This window comes from Trachypithecus francoisi, unplaced genomic scaffold (genome assembly GCF_009764315.1).
Source record: "Trachypithecus francoisi isolate TF-2019V2 unplaced genomic scaffold, Tfra_2.0 Lachesis_group1, whole genome shotgun sequence".
Lineage (NCBI taxonomy): Eukaryota > Metazoa > Chordata > Mammalia > Primates > Cercopithecidae > Trachypithecus > Trachypithecus francoisi.
In genome coordinates this window covers 113,133,088-113,155,040 of record NW_022681454.1, presented here as the reverse complement: position 1 = coordinate 113,155,040, position 21,953 = coordinate 113,133,088, and the positions used below count along the sequence as shown (strand labels likewise).

The 21,953-nt window shown below is 33.8% G+C and overlaps 1 non-coding gene across 1 annotated transcript; it reads left to right on the top strand.

Moving 5' to 3' along the window:
- Window positions 1-345: 345 nt before the first annotated feature.
- Window positions 346-452, top strand: LOC117086444. The gene has a single exon (XR_004438357.1). It is a non-coding gene; the product is annotated as a U6 spliceosomal RNA (small nuclear RNA).
- The last annotated feature ends 21,501 nt before the right edge of the window (window positions 453-21,953 follow it).

Sequence of the window (21,953 nt, the reverse complement as noted above, 5' to 3'; positions counted from 1 at the left end):
AGGTCAGATAAACAAAATGTAATAAAATTCAATTGTAAGTAGAATGCATAAGTGCATACCTGCATTGGAACCAAAACTCATAAAGTGGATATATGTCAAGCATTCCTCCAAAGTTATAAAAAATACACAGTTTGTTGGTTTATTTATAATATATCCACTATGGAAATAATTTCATATGGTTATCTTTGTAATGATCCATCTACAAATTACAAATCCAATTGCCACTTGAAAACTTCACCTCCCATTGGAAACATTATATACTTTTCTTTAATGACATAGTCCTATAATGATAATTTTTACTTATAATTTTAAATTGTGAATTTTTTCTTTTATAAAAATGGATTTGTACTCACTTTGGCAGCACACATACCAAAATTGGAATGGTGCAGAGAAGATTAGCATGGCGTCTGTGCAAGGATGACTCGCAAATTCACGAAATGTTCAATATTTTCATGAAAATGGCCATACTGCTCGAAGACGTTTATAGATTTGATGCTATTCCTCTTCGTTATTTTTATCTTTTTTTTCTTTATTCAACGTTCTGTGAAGTTAACTTTTTAAAATTTGATGTTTTAACTTATGGTCTACTGGTCATTCTTCAACTATGTCAATTATCCTCTAGTTTCCACTTCAGAGGCAACCTATAATTTTTATATGAAATATTCTTATCAATAATTGTAAGGTTCTAAATATTTTCAAGCTTTTATCATGAATTCTTTTTTCTTTTTTAGTTATCTAATTTCCTTTCTGTATTTTTACATAATAGATATTTAATATGTTTTTTCATATTATCTTTGCTCAGAGAAGTTGTCAAGTACACTATTTTTACTTCACTTTGATTGGAGCTTGCTGCTTGGCCTGACACATGGGCAAATTTCATAAATGTCACATTTGACTTGGAAAAACTTGGCTTTGTTTGCATTTATGAGTGGGGTATTCTACACATAATAAGCTGCAAGATAAATGAAAAGTTTACCTCTTTTTGGTGGCTATGAATCTAGTCCTTCTATCTCTGACACTGGGGAAGGCAGTTGACTCATGGCCTCTGCCGCTATCCTTCATCCACCACTGCATTTGTGCCAAAGCTGTAATTCCCCCAGGAGGCTTCCAGGCAATGCCTGACCTATTCCTGTATCGTGTTGACTTCCTCTACTACACAACTTTGATTTCCTAGGGCTGCTCTAACAAGTATCAAAACGAGAGTGGCTTAAAACCATTGAAATTCGTTCTAATCGATACTAGATGAAGAAGTCTGAAATAAGTCACACTGGGCTGATATCAAGAAGTCATCAGAGCCGTTCTTACTCCAGAGGCTCTAGGAAAGAATCGTCCCTTGTTTATTCTAGCTTCTGGTGACTGCAGCACTTATTGACACTCGTGGCTGCATCGCTCCAATCTCAGCCTCATTGGTCATTTGCTTTCTCTTGTGTGTGTGTCTTCTCCTTTTCCTGTCTTTGTGAAATCTCCTCCTCCTCTCTCTCATTTCATTTTTTTTTTTCATTATACAAGATAATACTTTTTCATTAATTTCATTATACAAGATAATACTTTTATCTTAACATCCCTAATTTAATCTTATATTTTACCAAACAAAATTATATTCTTAGGCTCTGCTCACGAGGGCCTGATATCCTTAGGGCACTTTTTCAGCCGACCGCATGGGCTCCATTGTAGCATGGACACAATCTTCTTAAAGCTACACTTCAGTATTAAGGCAATGACTCTCCACTCCTCCTTTCTTTATTCATTCCTTTCACAGTTGGCAGATATGCGTTGCCATTCCAAGATTCTTCTGACTTACTTCCTTTACCCTTGCTAGTCATTTCTCTCTATTAATATTCTGCTAGTAGAGTATAGATTTTCTTAACCTTTAACATTGGCCAACTCAAGAACTGGCACAAAAAGCATGTTAGTGGTGTGGCCACAGTAGCAGAGATGGAGATTAGATATAGGCTGGGAGAATGCACTCCCATTTGAAGTTAATTGTACTTCTCAAGACCTAGCCACTTAGCCACAAAGACAAATGCTGAGTAGCTAATATGGCATTATTAATTGAGTAAACAAACAAACAAACAATAAAAGCTTGGTAATAAGTTGAATTCATTGGAAGTTTTCCACCTGAAAGTTTTAACATTTTTTTCTCATGATGATAGATATCTACTCTGTCTCAGGGTTTACAATTTCAGCCCACAGATGTTCACCCAACACTATTTTCCATCTGATTATCAAATTTCTAATTCACAGGTGTGGAACCTCATACAATATAGCATCTAACCAGGGACCCACCTGACTGTGAAGAAAGAGCAATATGGTAATGATTTTCATAGTGTCTGGAATCATAGACATTCAACAATTATTTGCTAAATTAATGAGTTATGTCTTTTTTACTCATGTAGTGTAATGTTATTAAGAGTGTTTATTGGCATAGAAAGTTAAATATAGCTCATTTTTGTTGACTCCAGGATTTATGCCATTTAATTCCCTATCTAAAAATGATTTTCCATTCTATAACTGAGAAAAAACGAGAACAAATAGCTTATTTTAATTCCCTAATTCAAATAGTTATTAGATGAAAGGCAAGGTTTATAATACAAGTTGTTGGACTGTAAGACCTCTCCTTTTACCTAAGACTTCTTACAGAAAACTTCATGAGCCTTTATCAGGTAGAAATCGAGACCAAAGGGTAACATATGCAATTTGTGGTGAATTATTCCATTTAGAGATATTCTTTGAAATTTCAGGCTTCTTCACTATGTTAGGAAAATTTTTAAATAATGGAACTGACACTAGTGACATTCCTAATATCATAACAAACAGAATCAAGTGGAAATGAAAAAAATCATAAATAATTGCAAAAGAATTATGATTATAAAGTTTTATAACTCTGGCCCAGGTAATTGGTCTTAGGACAATATTGTCTAAAAATAAAAACTTGATGTTGAAGAAGTTATAATATAGTATAATTTCCAAACTACTAAAATTATTTCATGCAATCTAGAACATTTTTTCATGTAAAATTTCTAGTTTAAGTATGCATTTTTGAAAAAGGCTAAGGAAGACTAAATTGTCAAGTGACCACATTATTTTACCTAGTATTCTATCAGGTAGCATGTAGTTACTATGCATTTAGATACTATCTAAACATACCACAGTAGAGATAATGTTTCATAAATAAGCTAGACTGCCTCTAGTAGCACTATTCCTCTCCCAATAATGTTTCCCCAACTAGATTTATAATTATTTATTAGGTTGGTGCAAAAGTAATTGCAGTTTTTGCCATTAAAAGTAATGTAATAAAAATATAAATAATATAAGTAATATAAAATGCAAAATAAAATATAAATATAAACTAATAATATAAATATATAAATAAAATATAAAAATGTAATAATGCAATAAACTAATAAAAGTAGGTTAATGAGTTTAAACATTGTCTTTACCACAGAACATTTCAGAGTCTATAAAATAAGAGTATGTGTATATGTGTGTGTACATACACATTTAGATATACAATTGTAAATATATCTATAAATATAAGTATATAACTATAAAATTATATGACCATATGTATTATATATAGTAATAATGAATAATAAAATTTATAAATAAATACCATAAAGTAATAATTGTACTGGCCATTTAGAAGTCAAAAGGTCAAAATGAGTTGTAATTTTAAAATGCTAATTTATATACTTTATGTTTTATATTTTGTATTTTTATAATTATAAAATAGTCAGTTAAGCAAAATACTTTCATTTTATAAAGGAAAAATATCTTCCCTAAACGTGTTTTATGTAAAACTACTATGTGTGCTTCTTAGCCTCTTTCCTGCCATGGATGTTCTGATCTACCAGGATGTTTGTTTGGTATTTGTATATTTAGGTTGCACTTTCTCTATCTGCAAGTATTTTTTAGAGCAATTATAGGCACAGTCCTCTTCTCTCTTCTAAGATGTTCTTAGACTGTCCTTGCTCAACAAAAACATGTTTGGTAGCAACCATCAGGCAGTTTCCCAGCAAGTTCTGTAGCTCTCAGGTGGCCAGGTACCTTGCCAAGAGCAGCAGGTGACCCACTGTTGCCCACACTCCAGAGAATTCTGCCATCACCCCAGTGCACAAATTCTTGGTCATGCAGTGACTGAAGCCTCTCCTTCTCCAATGACTTCTGAATCTTAGACTTGATGAGGCCTCTTCCAAATTTATTCCACTCCATTGTAGTCTTTGTCAGAGCTAGTGCATTTCTTAGCGTTTTTGATGTCCCTTTACATAGTCAGTCTCCCTTTACTAATTAACAATCCCTATTTTTAAATTTTTTTTTTTTTTCAGATTTCAGCCTGGACCATAACTAATACAAAATTGAACATAGTTGTTCAATATTGTTAAATTCTTCTCTACTTGAATTCTTAGGTAAGCATTCAAATAAAAATTTTTATCACTGAGACCATTTGCTGGCTGTCATAGTAGAAATTAATTATTGAATGGGAATTATTTGAAGAACCACTAGTTTCCTTCATCTATAAGACTAATCCTCTGTCATTTTCACGATCAGCGCACCAACACTTTCTTGCATGTCATGTACTATTATATGACATATGGTACCATCACTGACACCAGTATTTCAGATTGACTGCGAGTTTGTTTCAACTGTGTTTTAATATCAGTTAAAAACATCAAAAGAGAATTCAAGATAGTTGTGAGCTGTTCATTTCCCTTGTTACGTGGTAAGGTAGGTGTTGGGGTCCCCATGTTTCCTAAACAAAGGAATGAACACACAAGACAACACAAGACAAGACAAACATGGCGGCCACCCAGAATGGCGTGCTCTGCTTTATTTTATACAGTCCTTTGTGGAATGTTGCCAAGTCACAAGACACATTGTTGTTTTTCTGACCTTTCCCTGACTTTCTGGATTTTCAAGATGTTTACACATAAACAAGCCCCCAGGGTCTGCCATTTGCAGCGGGCTCCTTTGTCCTCCCTGCAAACAGGAAGGAACACCCTGCTTTGTTTACAAGAGCAGGGTTTATCAGATACGCCCTGCTTCCTTTGCAAGAGCAGGACCTATCAGGAACATCTTGTTTGTGAGCACGTAGTCCTCCACAGGTAGGAGATTGGGGAAAGATACTTGGAAAAAGGGAAGCATACAATCTTCTGGGCCACCTTGACACTTAGGTGCAAAACAGTTTGAGAACAATTTACAGAAGAATTTTGATACTCCTATAACAGAATATATGTCTTCTATGTGAATTCTGAGTTCTAAAAAATCTTAAAATAATCAGGGCTTATTGGAAAAATAAGGTTGAGCCAATCTACTTGAATCTACTACAACTCAGAAATAAAAAATAAACACACACACACACACACACACACACACACAAATTACCAAGGGCAACAGCAACAAAAACACTGAGAAGTTTGAGAAGTAACTCCATTAGCTAAGGTAGGAAGCTCACTATGGCTATAGATTTCCTACAGGGATAGAAAAAAATGTGCCCTCCAAAATGAAAGATAAAGTAGAAACACTAGCCTGCGGACCCTGAGATAATGCAGATGTAACTGTGCCTCTAAGCACTAGAAGAAGTATCAACAAGCTAGGAGCCTAGAACTATTCCAAGGCTAGGGATGTGCACCTTTAAGGATAATCTGTTATAGGCATTCATTTTATGATGTTTTTGTAAAGAAAGAAAATAAGGATGATCTCTGAGCAGTAGCCAAGCTTTCTCCTTTTCTGCTAAAGATTTTTAGTTTCATTTATGATAATCTGGCTCTCTTTACTATAGAAAATAGTTCGTATTCCAACGTATGTCCACTTCATTCAAAATAATTTCCCCATTTTTCAATTGCTAATAAGTTAACTGGTATTTTAGAAACATGGCAGAATGTAATATATATGAAAGTTGAACACTTAGAAATTGAATTCCTCAAAATTATCTACTTAGTTACCTTTTTGACATCTTTACATTATTCCTAGAGATACTCATATGTCAGTTGGAAGTCTAATGGCTTATATTATTGGTTACTATATCATTTTATATACTGTGAGGGAAGACTCATGGCAAAAATTTATATGGACCATAAATGCAAAGCTTGATATATAAACCATACGGATAGGACAAATATGTTAACCATGTTTCTTTGTCTTTAACTAATTAAAAGATTACAGCAATAATCTTCCATTTAAAGTATAATAAATATATTGTATCCCATGGATTTTGTGCAATTTTTTGAGATGAAAGAATGGAAGAAGGAAGGAAGGATTTAAAGGATGAAAAATTTTACAGTTTGTCTCTTTCTCTCTTGAATTTTTTTTTTTAAATCAGAATTCCCAACTCTTAGAATACCTGTAAACTAAAATGTATATAGACATAAATCATTTTTTAAATGAATAGGGGATATGGAAAATCATATATACACTAGTTGTAACAGAAAACATTTGAGATATGAGTAACTTTATTAAATTTATTTTAGTTACTTCCAAAATAATGGAAAAGGAAATCTCTTCGGAGTTGCTCTTGGAGATATTCTATGATTTTTGACAATCTGTAGAACACATCAGAATGAACTAATTATGTGTGGGATTAAAGAGTCCCACATTCATTATAAAAAGCCAGTCCTTATTAAAATATCAAGGCTAATAAGCCTGAAAGAGACCAAATGAAATCTACAGGCAGGCAGGTAGCCCGGGCGGCGCCTTGAGCCTAGTTAGAAGTTGACCCTACAGGCAGACAGCCCGGGCGGCGCCTTGAGCCTAGTTAATGTTATCTATAGATTTCAGATGTTGTATAGACAAGCAATGTGAAAGTCTCTGTCTTGTTCTTTTTCTGTTCTAATTACTAGTGCTTGCCATATATCTCTCAACTTCCTGAGCCCAGTATAAACACATCCCACCATATGTCTCCCCTCCATATATCCCTCAACTTCCTGGGCTCATCCCACCATATGTCTCCCTACCATATATCTTTCAATTCAAAGACTACCATATATCTCAACTTTAGAAGGACACCACCTGGAAAATCCCCGATAAGAACACAGCCGTTTGTGAGAGCGCGGGAACCAACAAAAAAACTGCTAAATGTATAAACTTAAAATGTTAACCAATTGTAATGCTGTAACCTAGAGAATTCCCTCGTTCCTCTGCAACTTTACAAGTCCTGTTTACATTAGGCTATAAAAGGCAAGCGCACGCATTGTTCAGGGCCCTCCTGTATGTTGTGGAACGGAGGGACCAAGTTCGAACTTGCATTAAAGATCCTTGCCGCTTGGCTTTGACTCTGGACTCTGGTGGTCTTTCTCGGGGAACAAACGGTCTGGGCATAACAAGCCAGTTAAAATTGACATTTAATAATAAAATGCCATGAGTCCCTACTGTAGATGATTGTGATTCTAGGGTTGCAACATATCTGGATAACTTCCTTATAAATCATTTTAATCACTGGAGAATTAATTTTTAAATAAAACTTTTAGATGCAAAATTGATCATATCATTTATTTGAACGTACTCTTGAATAGTCTTTATATTTATGAAAATTATATATGCTACATTATGAATAATTTTATTTATTGTGTATGCTCTCTCTACGAGGGAAATAGAATGTGTGTCTAACATTAATGGTAACCCCAGTAACAGCTTGGAGATATATTTATTACAATATTATAAGATTAACTCAGTGTCCAGAACAAGACAGAAATGTGGTGCTTGGATTTTTTCAAACATCTACCTAAAATTAAGCATACATTCCAGTCACATTAGAAAAACATTAAAAACGAAGTCAGAAAAACCTAAGAAAGTACAATTAAACATATATCACAACTGAGTGAGAAAGTGAGAACTCTCTAGGCAGCCTATGTCTTTAACCTAATTTTCATTTTTATTTATATTTTTTATTTTGTGTGCTTTTTTTCTAATTTATCTAATCATTTGGATTAAAAAGGCTACATAACAAATGAGCTATTCAACTAGAAGGCATCACAATATTCACATCAAAAAACTGGTTTTATTGAATGACTAGCTACTGGATATATTTACTGATTAATAATGTTAAAACTTGCCGCAAAACTCCTGTTTCTCAGTTAAAGCTTTTATTTTGTAAATATGTATACAGTGGTACGACCATTAATAAAATGTATGATGTAATAACAATGTACAATTTATTTTTAAAATTGCAATCAACAAATACAGATTATATGTATTTATTGTGTACATGTTGTTTTGAAATAAATACACTGTGAAATAGCAAAATCAAGCTAATTAAGATGCATTTTCTCACATACTTATTTTTGTGGTGAGAACGCTTAAAATCTATTTTCTTAGCAATTTTCATAATACAATACATTTTTATTAACTATAGTCACCATATTGTACAATACGTCTCCTGATTTTCTTCCTCCTATTGCACTGAATTTTTTTTTTTTTTTGAGACGGAGTCTCGCTCTGTCGCCCAGGCTGGAGTTTGGTGGCGCGATCTAGGCTCACTGAAAGCCCTGCCTCCCGGGTTCACGCCATTCTCCCTGCCTCAGCCTCCTGAGTAGCTAGGACTACAGGCGCCTGCCACCGTGCCCGGCTAATTTTTTGTATTTTTAGTAGAGACGGGATTTCACCGTGGTCTCCATCTCCTGACCTTGTGATCCGCCTGCCTCAGCCTCCCAAAGTGCTGGGATTACAGGCGTGAGCCACCGCACCTGGCCAATTTTTTAACATTTTGGCCCACATCTCATCAGTCTCCTTCCTCTCCCCCAAATCCTAGTAACCACCATTCTACTCCCTACTTGTATGAGTTCAACTTTTTTACACTACACATATCAATGAGACCACGTGGTATTTGCCTTTCTGTGCCTGTCTCATGTCACTAAACATAATGTCTGCCATGTTCATCCACATTGTCATAAGTAACAGACCTTTTTTCTTCTTTAAGGGTGAATAGTATTCAACTGTGTATATATAATACATTTCTTTTATCCATTTATTTGTTCATAGATACTTAATTTGATTACATATCTTGGCTACCATGAGTAATACGGTAATGAACATGGAAATCCTTCTAACTCCTTGACATACTGATTTCAATTTCTTTAAATATATACCCTGTAGTGGGATTGCTAGATCTTATGGCAGTCCTATTATCAGTATTTTGAGGAAACTCCATACCATTTTCCATAATGGCTGTATTAATTTGTATTCCCACTAAGAGTATGCAAGTTTTCTCTTTTCTTTGCATGGTTGCTATTAGCTATCTTTTGTCTTTTTGAGAAAAATCATTCTAACAGGTAAAAGGTACTATCTCATTTTGGATTTAATTTGCATTTATTTGATAATTAGTGATGTGGAGTATCTTTACACAACCATGTTGGTCATTTGTATGTCTCATTTTGAGAAACGTCTATTGAGTTCCTTTGCTCATTTTTAGAATCTGGTTATGTGTGTTCTTGTTATTGGGTTATTTGAGCTCTTTATGTATATTTGGATATTAATGCCTTATCAGATGTATAGTAGGAATTTTTTTTTCCATTACATAGGTTGTGTCTTCACTCTGTTAATTTTTGCTTTTGTTATGGAGAACTCCTTAATTTGATGCAATTTAATTTTTTCAATTTTTCTTTTGACACCTGTGTTTTTGAGGTCTTATTCAAAATATACTTGCATATCCCAGTTTTTTGAAGTGTTTCCCTTAGGTTTTCTTCTGGTGGTTTCATAATTTCAGGCTTTACATTTGACCATTTAATTCATTTTTATTTGATTTTCACATATGGTAAGAAATAGGGGTCTAGTTTAATTTTAATTTTATTGTGGATATCCAGTTTTTCCAACACCCATTTGTTGAAGAAACTTCTTTTGCCAATATGTGTTTTGAGTGCCTTTGTCAAAAGTTAGTCAGTTGTAAATGCATGGATGTATTTCTGCATTCTCTATTCTGTCCCATTGGTTTATGTGTCTGTTTTTACACCAAATAACATGTTGTTTTGGTAACTATAGCTCTGTAGTATGTTTTAAAATTAGGTAATGTGATGACTCCAGCTTTGTTCTTTTTGCTGAAGATTGTTTTGGCTATCTAAGGGTTTGTTTTGTTTTGTTTTGTTTTGTTTTACTTTTCCATAGGAATTTTGAGATTCATATGTAGCCATCAAAAAGAATGAGATCATATTCTTTGCAGCAACATAGATGGAGCTGGAGGCCAAAATCCTAAGTAAATTTATGCAAGAACAGAAAACCAAATACCATATGTTCTCACATATAAGTGCAATTTAAACATTGAGCACATATGCATATAAATATGAATACAATAGACACTGCAGATTCCTAAAGTGTGGAAGGAGGGAGGGCTTGGTTAAAAGACTACTGATTGGGTATTATGCTTACTACCTGGGTGACAGGATTTGTACTCCAAACCTCAACATTATGCTATATTTCCATGTAACAAATGTGCTCATGTCGCCCCTGCATCTAAAATAAAGGTGAGAAAAAAGCTTACACTTATACCAAAGTATTTTAAAATGATAATAACTTTCATTACAAAGAAAATAAGCAAGTAAACACAACTAAAAATCTCTACACTTTAACTCCATTCACCCACGTGCATTTTGACTTTTTGGTGTTTCAATTTATATCTTATTATTTTGCTTATCTTGGGTGTATCCTGCTGGAGCAGCAAATTGTTGTAGTTATTATCATTTTTAACCATTTTGTTTTTTAGTATTTTACCTAAAGACATGAGTGGTTTACACATCACAATTCATCCGCAATTCATACAGTACATCCACTGTATTTTTCAGCTATAGGCTTTCTGTTTGATTTTTTAAACTATTATTTCTTTTACTATTATTACTATTATACTTTAAGTTCTAGGGTACATGTGCACAATGTGCAGGTTTGTTACATATGTATACATGTGCTATGTTGGTGTGCTGCACCCATTAACTCGTCATTTACATTAGGTATATTTCCTAATGCTGTCTCTCCCTTAAAGTATTATTTCAATCTCTTTGTTAAATTCCTGTGATAAATTTTTGAATGGCTTCTTTATGTTTTCTTGCAGTTTGTTAAGATTCCTAAAAAGAGCTATTATGAATTCTCTATTTCAGACATCAGGCATATCTCTCTCCAGGGTTTGTCATTGGTACCCTATTTAGTCATTTTGGTGAGATCGAATTTCCCTGAATGGCCTTAATGTTTGTGAACATACATCAGTGTCTGGGTGTTAAATAATTAGTTATTTGGTCCAGTCTTTACAGTCTGACCTTGTTTGTACATATCCTTCTTCAGATGACCTTCCAAGAATTCAAAGGCAACTGACTATTGAATTCCCAAAGCCCCTGGTCACTGCAACCATTTCAGCACTAGAGTGTACCCTAAGTCCAGGTTCACTGTGCCATTATTGCACATTCTGAGTTTCTCCTCCCTAATGGTTCTGGGGGAGACCAAGGAGAGTTTCATGGGTTCCCAGGCAAAGTCTCTCTCATTTTTCACTTTTATCCCTCAGTAAGAGTCTCTCTTTGTGCTTCAGTACCTGGAGTTAAAGGAGGGGTAACAGATAATCCTGAGGCCACTATAGCTGATACCATGCTGTATCATCCCTAGGGCTTATACAAAGCCTGCAACCACTATGGCCTTACTGTTACTGATATTTATGTAGGGCCCATGGTTGCTTTACTCAACTGGTGGTGAAGCAGGTTGGGACTCCAATGTATCCTGCCAGAGCAGCAGATTCTTTTCCATTTTGGGGTAGGTCTAGAATCTGTCCTCGAGCACCAGCCTGAAATCAATGTCACAGAGTAGTGTCCCATGCTGTGTTTTATTGTAGTGAGGCTGGTGCTGAGTTTCAGATAAGTGTCTGCACTCCCTTTTTACCTCTCTCTTCTCCAAGAAGACAGATTATCACTCTCACTGCACAGCCTGGTGCTGGGGTAGGGGTGGTATAGGCAGTGTAAGACTGTCTTTTCTACTCTCTTTATTGTGTCTTTTCTTGTTATTATGCTTAAACCATATCTTGTGATCTTTTACTTGGTTTCTTTAGTTTTTGAGACGATATTTTCTTGCATAAATAGTTGTTTGAATTGATGTTCCTGAGAGAATTGTCAGTAGAAGGTTTTGTTCTACAATCTTGTTCTGTCTTTACCCTACCACTTTAATAATATCTTTACCCAAATTAGTTTTTCTTCTTTCGGATAACACCACACTTTGTCTGCCCATGTCTTCATAAAAAGTTCTTGAAAGAGTTGGCTCCATCTGATGTCTTCCATGTACATTTTCCCATGCTCTTGGATCCTTTGTCTAAACAAGCTTTAACTACATGATTTCACCAAATTTGCTCCTGTCAAGCTCATCAAACACCAATATATAACATATGGGTCATCACCATTCTTATTACATCCTCTTCCCCCCCTACTTCCAGCTCACCACATTTCTTCTCCTTTTGTCTTGCCTATTCAGTTTCTACACTCTCAGAATTGTTATACTTATTATATGTGTAATTCCAGGTTTCATTCCTCTTTGTTCTTTACTTCCTCCCTTGAAGATTTCCTCAAACTTATATCTCCAAGATATGGCTTACCTCCTCACCTCTGGATTTTTTTTAATGATAATAAACGCCCAGCATAGGTTCATGGAGGTACAATTAAAATATCAAAATTAACATATCTACAACTTGTCTTCTTTTAAAAGTGTCTATTCATGCTGTTTGGATGAATAGACATGTTAAATTTTCTTGGGATGTTTGGGTGCCCTGTATATTATGGAATAAGACATAAGTCCTGTACCAGATGCATAGTTTGCCAATATATTTTCTCCCACTCTGGAGGTTAGCTGTTCATTCTGTTGGTTATTTTCTTTGCCTGTGAAGAACTTTTTTAGTTTAACGAAGTTCCATTTGTCTGGTTTTTGTTGATGTTGTTGTTGCCTATGCCTTTGAGTTCTTAATCATTAATTCTTTGCCTAGACCAATGTCCAGAAGTGTTTTCCTGAGGTTTTCCTTCTAGTATTTGTATAGCTTCAGAACTTACATTTAAGTCTTTAATCAATTTTAAATTGAGTTTTTTTTTATATATATGGTGAGAGGCAGGGGTCCATTTTCATTCTTCTGCATATGACAATTCAATTTTTCCAGCACCATTTATTAAAAAGTGTGTCCTTTTCCCAGTGTAAGGTTTTCTCAACTTTGTCAAAAATCATTTGGCTATGGTTAAATGGCTTTATTTTGGGGTTGTCTGTTATGTTCCTTTGGTGTATGGTTCTAATTTCATACCTGTATTATGCTGTTTTGGTAAAATAGCCTTGTAGAATATTTTGAGGTCAGGTAATGTAACACTTCCAGCTTTGTTCTTTTGCTTAGGATTATTTTGGCTATTTGGGCTCTTTTTTGGTTTCATTTGAATTTTAAGACTGGTTTTCCTAATTCTGTGAAAAATGACGCTAGTTTTTTGCTGGGGATTGCATTGAATCTGCAGATTGCTTTGGGCAGTATGGTCATTTTAACAACATTAATACTTCTGATCTATGAGCATATGATGTTTTTCTATTGATTGTGTCATCTACAATTTTTATCATCAGTGTTTTGTAGTTTTTCTTGTACAGATCTTTCATATTATTGGTTAAATACATTCTTACATATTTCTTTCTTTGCAGCTATTGTAAATGGGATTGCCTTTTTGATTTTGTTCTCAGCTTGGTCATTATTGATGTGTACAAATGTTACTGATTTCTGTACATCATTTTGTATCATGAATCTCTTAAGTCATTTATCAAATCAAAAAATTTTTATAAAGTCTTTAGAGTTTTTTAGATATGAAATCATATGATTAACTGTTCTTAAAAATACTCTTATTTTGATATGTCCGCATAAGCACATAAAGAAGGGACCTAGTGCATACATAGAGACTGAATTCAACTTTGTCAGGAAAGATATAAGACAAATTCCAAGTTGGGAAAGTATTATGTGGAATATCTATGAGAGATGAATAGTTCAGCTGTGTAATATTATGACATAGATAAATTATTATAGACTACTGATAGCGTTTAGTAAATGTGTTCTGAATTTACACAAAATACTCTCTTAGGCAAAATGATGGAAAAAAGCAAGAATTGCATTCTCCATGCCTATAGTTTATCTGATTCTTTAGGTGTTTTCTTTCTTTTTTCAATCTCTTTTATAATATATTGCCTAGGACCTGTCCATTGTAAATAATTATTAACCATTGCTTTTAAAGTGATGTTGAGGTAAGCATAGGAAAAAGGGAATTTTGAGTGGGAAATTTGCAGTTTTCATTTTCATAAGCTTATATATTTTTAGAAGTGTCTAGTGTTACTTATTTGAAGATATGCCACCCAGCTCCCTGCCTCCAGTACCAGTGTCAAAAGAATTGATAGAATATATCCACTAACATTTAGAACATGTTACATATGATAAATTAAATGAGACAATTTTAGTCCTTATCAATTAAATTCTCACTACAACATAAGGTAGCTATTTTTATCCAATTTCACAATGAAGAGTCAATGTTTTGGTTTAAATTAATTACCTAAATCTACAAAGTCACAGAAATTTTTCTACCATATACAGAGGTTCTGACAGGCACCATACACAAGTATGTGTATGTATTTATAATAAATGTAAGACTGCTCTACTTCAGGTTTTACATATGAATTATTAAATGTTCTTAGAAATTTTATTCTAATAGATGATTAGCAAAGGCCAATTTATCTATGATTTCATTTTTTTAAAAATAATTTATCTCATTTGTAGTATTCTGGCCACTAGAATGTCAGTATTTTAGAGAAATCAATCCTATTAAGTATTTTTGGTGTAAACAAGCAACATACAACATAATTGATATTGACTTTATATTACTTTTAATTTAGAAGTAAAAACTTGTTCTCCAAACGGAATGTTTTGTTTCTTGTATGAAATTTTATATTTGTGTAATTTACTGAAATGTTAATATGGAAATGATGATGTTAAACAATACTTTTGATAGCTCTATATGTATAGTGGGAATCACGATTTTGGAAAATGAAAATTAGTTATGTTGGTAAGATTATTGCATAATTTCCCACAGGATCTCTATATCAGAGTTCATTTTATTATCACTTAGAACAAGTTGTCTACATTCATTTTAAATTTAAAGTAATGCCAAATACAACAACATCATAAGGCAGCTCACAGAACGAACAAAGACATCTGTTAATGGTATCATGAATAGTTATGAATTGTGTTACTGAAAAGCCTTTGCTAGCAAAATATTGCTTCCTAATTTATTTTACAGCAATGAAAGCCTCATTTTTCATAGTTTTGAAGTTACATTCAAATATTCCAATAATTTCAATGCAATCACTTCTACACAGCAAATTTTATTACAGAATATAAGATGGAATTGCTAATGTTCTCCTGATTGATAGTTTCTCCATCAGCAGATTTTTCTTACCCTTTTCTTGCTATTTTAATGTTTAAATAATATTTATGTATTTTTAATACAATTTAGAAAGTCATATGCAAATTTAATATGATTATCAAATGCATAAAACTGAAAAATTATAAATGTTCTCTTTTTAAGTTCTGGGATTGTCACTTGTTTTTCAATATTTTTAGTAGCCGAAATAATTTCATACAAGAAAACTGAAATTTAATGAAAATATTCTTATACTTAACGTTTATTTTAAAAATATATAAATAAGAAATAAATAAAAATGGCAATTTCCCTTATAGAAAAAAATAATAAAAACATGTTACAATGCAACTTTACCTTTTTCAAATAGATTTTTACCACTTCTAATCACATATTAGAGGTAGAGATTATAAGTTGACATGTATGAATTTATATTTATTCCTGAATCAGAAAACGTAAAATAGAATAATTTAACCCTAAATATGTAACCCATGACTTCCCAGTCAAATATTAGTGTTTACCTAAATATTGTATTTTGAGATTCAGTAGAGTTTCATAGAACTAATTATTGTTATTTCATCTATAAAATTGTAACAATAACAATATTATTTGACAGCACATTTAGGTATATGTGTAAATGAGTTTATTTCATTTCAAAATGCTCCTAGATTTAACGAAACAGATAAGATTTCGTTAAAATTAAATAGAAAAGAAACAGCAGCATTACAAGAGTGTTTCATGATAATAAGATCATGATATAATTTATAAGTAATGATACATTTTGTAATGTAAGAAATAACACGTGTGTTAGGAAAAAGAGGATGTAGGCTAAATGTGCAAGTCAGACAATGACATTGATATCATCATCATCATATTGATGTTGTTGTTGCACATCTAACATGATAATTTATATTTCAATAATATAATGCTCCAAAAATATTTTTCAGGGCTTTAGATACAGTTATGTATCTGATTACAGAATAACTCTGTCAGGAAAATACCATTGTTATCTATTGTTAAAACAGGATGAAAAATAACATAAAATCGTGTAACTGATACATGATGACACCAGGATTTGAAACTTGACAGTTACACGATGCTACCATTTTAATTGCTAAATATAAAGAATTGGTATAATAGTTTTAAAAACTTGATTATTTTACCAACAGACCACAAGTGGAAAGGAAAAACCATTTGTATGAAACTAGAAAACTACTTCCTGCTGATACCATGATATCCTGCTGATATCCAGCTGTACCAGCTGATACCATAATACATCTTCAAGTAGTCATCTCAAGTCACTTACTGCTCTTGACAGATGCTGTAGGTTCTTATCTACAAGAAAGTGGAGTGATGAGTGAGCCTGCCATGCCATGCTGTCCCTACTCAGTGTCTAATGAAACTGTCATGACCACATATTGGGAACAAGTAACATGTTTTGTGTTTCAGTTCCAAGATTTAATTGTATGGACAAATGGATAGTATGTCAACTTCCACAAACATGGGTTCTTTAAAGTGAGGGGGGTCCTTTTGAAAAGGTATGTATTTTTGACTATGGAGATTGCAGCCAAAACTGACAGTGGCCTCTATTTTTGCCTCATTGAGCACAAGCAGTGATTGAACGATATGAAAAGCACCCTATAATTGAATATGAAGCCAGCTGAGATACAATTATTCTAACATCACCTGGGCTGTCTACCTCTGGTCAAATGTACCCTGGAGTCACAAGCCAGTAGTTACTTCTTTAATACAGCCAGCTAAACCCACCTGAAGATACTGTGGGAAAGAAAAGGACACAACCTACCAACTCCCTACTGCACTCTTACAGATGGAAATGGAACTATGACACAGTCTTCAAATGTCCCTTGGAATGGTAATCAGACTCAAGTGTCCTTGACTCAAAACATTCATAGATGATCACCACTGAGAATCCTTATATTGAAATCAGTAAATCTGCTGTGGTGCTGCTCATTTTTTTTTTTTTTTTTTCGTTGTCATGACTACCTAAAAGTATGTATACACAAACCTCTGGCAACTAAATATGGTTTCACTGAATGGTCCTTAAATTGGAGCTTTACAAAGTGCAGCTGAAGGTCAAGTCTCAGCAGAAGACAATACCTACATTAGAGGAGAAGCTTTACTTCATAGATTAAGACCTTGTAGCACTCTAGGACATTACTTCCACTACTTCAGGGACCACATATTAATAGGTCGGACGTCTTTGGAGCTCCGGGGCAATTTTCTGTGTCACTTTCATCTGATATTCAAATCTGTCAGTGACATTTGGGTAGAGCGACTTCGAATCTTGTACAGCCAACTCTGTTGTAATATAGTCCTAGTAATTTATTTCAAAATTGTCGCAATCTTTCTGAATATTGCAGAGCTCTCCCCCAAATATGAACATTTCACAATTATGCATTCTCTTTAGATCCCATGAATCTTCTATCCAAAAGTAAAATGCTCACTAAGGAGCCAGGAAATGAACTCTTATTCTCATCACCAAAGCTGTGAAAGAGAGAGGACTAGCTCCTAAAATCAGCAAATCTGATTTCATGCCTACCTTTTTACTTGTTTTATACCTTGGGTATTAGAGAGAGATTTATTATGAGTAATATTATGAGTAATTGGCTCACAAAATTATGGAAGATGAGAAGTCTTACAATCTGCCATCTGCAAACAGGAAACCCCAAAAAACCAGTGATGTAATTCAGCCCAAGTCTGAAAATGTAAAAACTAGGAATGCCTATGTAAATTGCAGTCCAAGAGCAGGGGAAGTTGAGATGAGATAACCCAGTACAAGCAGTGAGGTAGAAAAAAAGGGACAAATTCTTCTCTGCCTTTTATTCTATTCAGGTCCTCAATGAATTTGATAAAGCACACCCACAATTAGGAAAGCCATCTGCTTTACTCAGTTCACCAATGCAAATAATAATCTCATCCGGCAACATCACATACACATTAAAAAGTGATATCTAACCTGGGGAACTCTTGTCCCAGTCAAGTTGACACATACAGCTAACCATCATATCCTGTAACTTCAAGTTATAATTTTTTAGAATTTCTCAATCATAGGAGTGCACAGGGGTTTATATCCCCTTTGGGAAAATGGAAGTGAGTCTAATTTATCTTTATAGGTGTATCTGGTTTCTAGTAGTTCTAGAAATATAAATATAAAGTGTTTCCCCTGGAATGAGGACAGATATTTTAGAAGTCAAAAAAAAAAAAAAGAAAAAAAAAACTAGAAAATCACATTTGCCATGTGTAATTTCTGGTGCCATATCTCATCTACAGGGTTATGAGTATGGACCAAGTTGACACCAGGGGAAGAAAATAATTGCCATATGATTCAACACATCCATGCTATACCTTTTATGTCTGTGCTAGGTATATATGTAGACAATTGGCAGGCTCCCTGAACTAATTTTTAGAATGAGGCATGGCAGAAATTAGAAGAAAAAAGAAAGACAGTAAGGAAAAAGGCTCTTTGTCCTAGAAAAGTTATTTTGCAAATACAGTCCTGTTGTTTGAGAGTGTCACTAATTTTGACCAAAATTATAAATTTTAAAGTATTCCCAAGCTACTTTGATATTTAAACTAGTTTTAAAAAATGAATGGTCTCTTTCCTGTCCAATCAATTTTAATGTTATTCCTTTCTTACAATTCAATTATTATTTTGTTTTTCCATGGGAATTAAACGAAAGTTTAGAGTAAGCATATCTTTAAGCTTGGTCAGAAGCATGGTCGGCTTATTTTCACACAAATTTCCAAGCGATAGAGAAATATTTCTACACAAACATTTAACAAGCCTTTCAAATTAATTTTGATTTCAATTTGAATACGCTCAAATAATTCATGCTTTGTGTTCAGAATTATGCACACCATACTGTTCTAGGAAGGGAGGATGCTTGCTGTCTAAGGCAACATTTTTGAGGCCATTCTGCAGATTCCTAGGAAATTAGTAGGTCCTCTTAATAAAGGTCTGTGGGCAAGGAAGTTTGAGAAAAATGTATACCAAGTTTCTCAAATTGTATCAATCTTATCTGGTCTAACTATATTTTCTATTTATACTTCATTGATTATTTTTCTTCTTTTAAATTCAAGCCAACATTAATAAACCTGGAGATTTGAAATTATAGGCCAAATGCGTATCTTCTCTGGAAAGATCTGGCTACACTGGTTGGCATTTGTGTTTGATCATGGCTCTTCTACATTAGGTCACAATCTTTAGTGCCAGCGTCCTGGCCTTCTCTGCATGCTTACTTTTGTTATCTGCCTGGTTTCATTAGGGTTTTGATTTAATGTTGCCTGCTTCATAGCCATCCCAAAGAGTTGTAATACACGTTAAAGGTCCTGGCTATCTGATTTATTTTGTTTAGTCCAGCATTTATGAAACACTTTTTAGAATGTGACACAATGACCATTGGCATACCCAGTAGAATTCCGTGAAACGGAACATAAGGGAGCATAGGATCAAGTGGATGGCACACAGAATTAGCAGTAGCACTTTGAATTCTATATATAGGCTGACAGTGGACTTTCTAGTTACATGTCTAGCATTAGTACTTAAGTAAATAATTTCAATGGTGTTGCATTCATTAATCTCCTGCTATGTAGGATCTCTTATTTTTTAATAATGTTTATTTTTTCTTTTTTTTTCTTTTTTTTTTTTGAGACGGAGTCTCGCTCTGTCACCCGGGCTGGAGTGCAGTGGCCGGATCTCAGCTCACTGCAAGCTCCGCCTCCCGGGTCTACGCCATTCTCCTGCCTCAGCCTCTCGAGTAGCTGGGACTACAGGCGCCCGCCACCTCGCCCGGCTAGTTTTTTGTATTTTTTAGTAGAGACGGGGTTTCACCGTGTTAGCCAGGATGGTCTCGATCTCCTGACCTCGTGATCCGCCCGCCTCGGCCTCCCAAAGTGCTGGGATTACAGGCTTGAGCCACCGCGCCCAGCCTATTTTTTCAAAAACATTAATACTGAATATATTGCCTATCTATTTATTTATTTATTTTTTAAGAGTCAGGGTCTTACTCTGTCACCCAGGCTGGTGTGTAATGGTGTTATCATGATTCACTGCAGCCTCCAAATCCTTGGTTCAACTGATTCTCCTGCCTCAGCTTCCTCAGCAGCTAGGACCACAGGTGTGAACCCCCTTGCTCAGATTATCATCTTATAATGTAGAAAAAAAAATGCTAATACTTGAGAGGTAGAATGGGTTAGTGGGAAAAAAGATGTATTTAGTTAACATAAAATCTTTTGCAAATATACTAAGGTCTTAGAATATATTGAGTTTTGTTTTCTTTATGATGCTTTGATAGAGAATTGATATCCTGTTTTCTACAGTCTATTTTCAGACACTAATAAGAGAGTAGTGAAATTAAAATTGAGTATTTAAACACTAAAAAACAATTTTGAGAAGTAGTAAAATCAGTCTTTCACTGATGACTGAAAATGTTGGAATAATTTTGTAAATACAAGAAATTGTGAAGGACTCTTAGTGTCTGTGTAGCTTTATTTGTATGTACAGTCATTAATAATATTTTTTCATTTAAAAATTGATCTGTTTATGCTTTTTGCATTTTCATATTCACAGTTCTAAACTTTTATTTTTTGTCTGTTTTCTTCAACATGTATAACTTTTCAGAGACGTATTTTGTCTAGATTATGTATAAAAAGTAACTGGCATTATGAAAACAACAGATATTAAGCATTGTAAAAGTGTATGTTTATTCATTCAATTAGTTGAGTGGATTGCATTTCAGCCATGATTGAGGATAATATAAATAATTTGCCCTTTACCTATATGATATTTCAATATGTATGTACTAGAAACAACTTGAAATTAATATTATGATTTTTTACAACAGAAGTTTATCTGACTTAAGTATGATCAGTTTTAAATAACTGTATTGTTCAGATGAGAATATTAATCACTTCAAATGACTGATTCTACTTGATAGAACTTATTGGAAGCACCAATATGTGTATACATACATACACGTGCACACACACACACATATTAGCCTGTGTAATATGCATATAGACACTAGCCTGAGAACCAAATTATCAGACACCCTTACACAAACAAGGATTATTTTATTAATATTTTCCCGGAAAATAGATAATATTTTCAAACCAAAAAATTTGTTTTCTTTTTGTACTATACGTAAAAAATAATGTTTGCAGTTCACCCTAACTGGTATCTAGGGAAAGCTTTTAAACTTAGGCATTAAAGTTTCAAAAGTCCAAAAGCAAATGCTGACAACAGCTCTGGAAATAGAGCATATGTCAAAGTGTGAGCTCTGTTGCACTGAAATAGCTCTTAAAAGCATCCTCAGTAATCTGCATGTTTCTAAAGCCAATATACACTTCATGGTTTTTTCATTCATCATGGTAGACTAAGCTCTGCTTTTGAATAATCCCATTACTTAGAAAATACAGAATAATTATCCGCTGCTATGAAAACAAGATTTTGTTAACATATTCTTCTGAAAAATAAAAATCCTCGGAAATCCTGCAGTCTCAATTTAGTTTAAACATGCTAATAGTGTGATAATCTTTAGCTTACTGTTGAATTTTTTATTT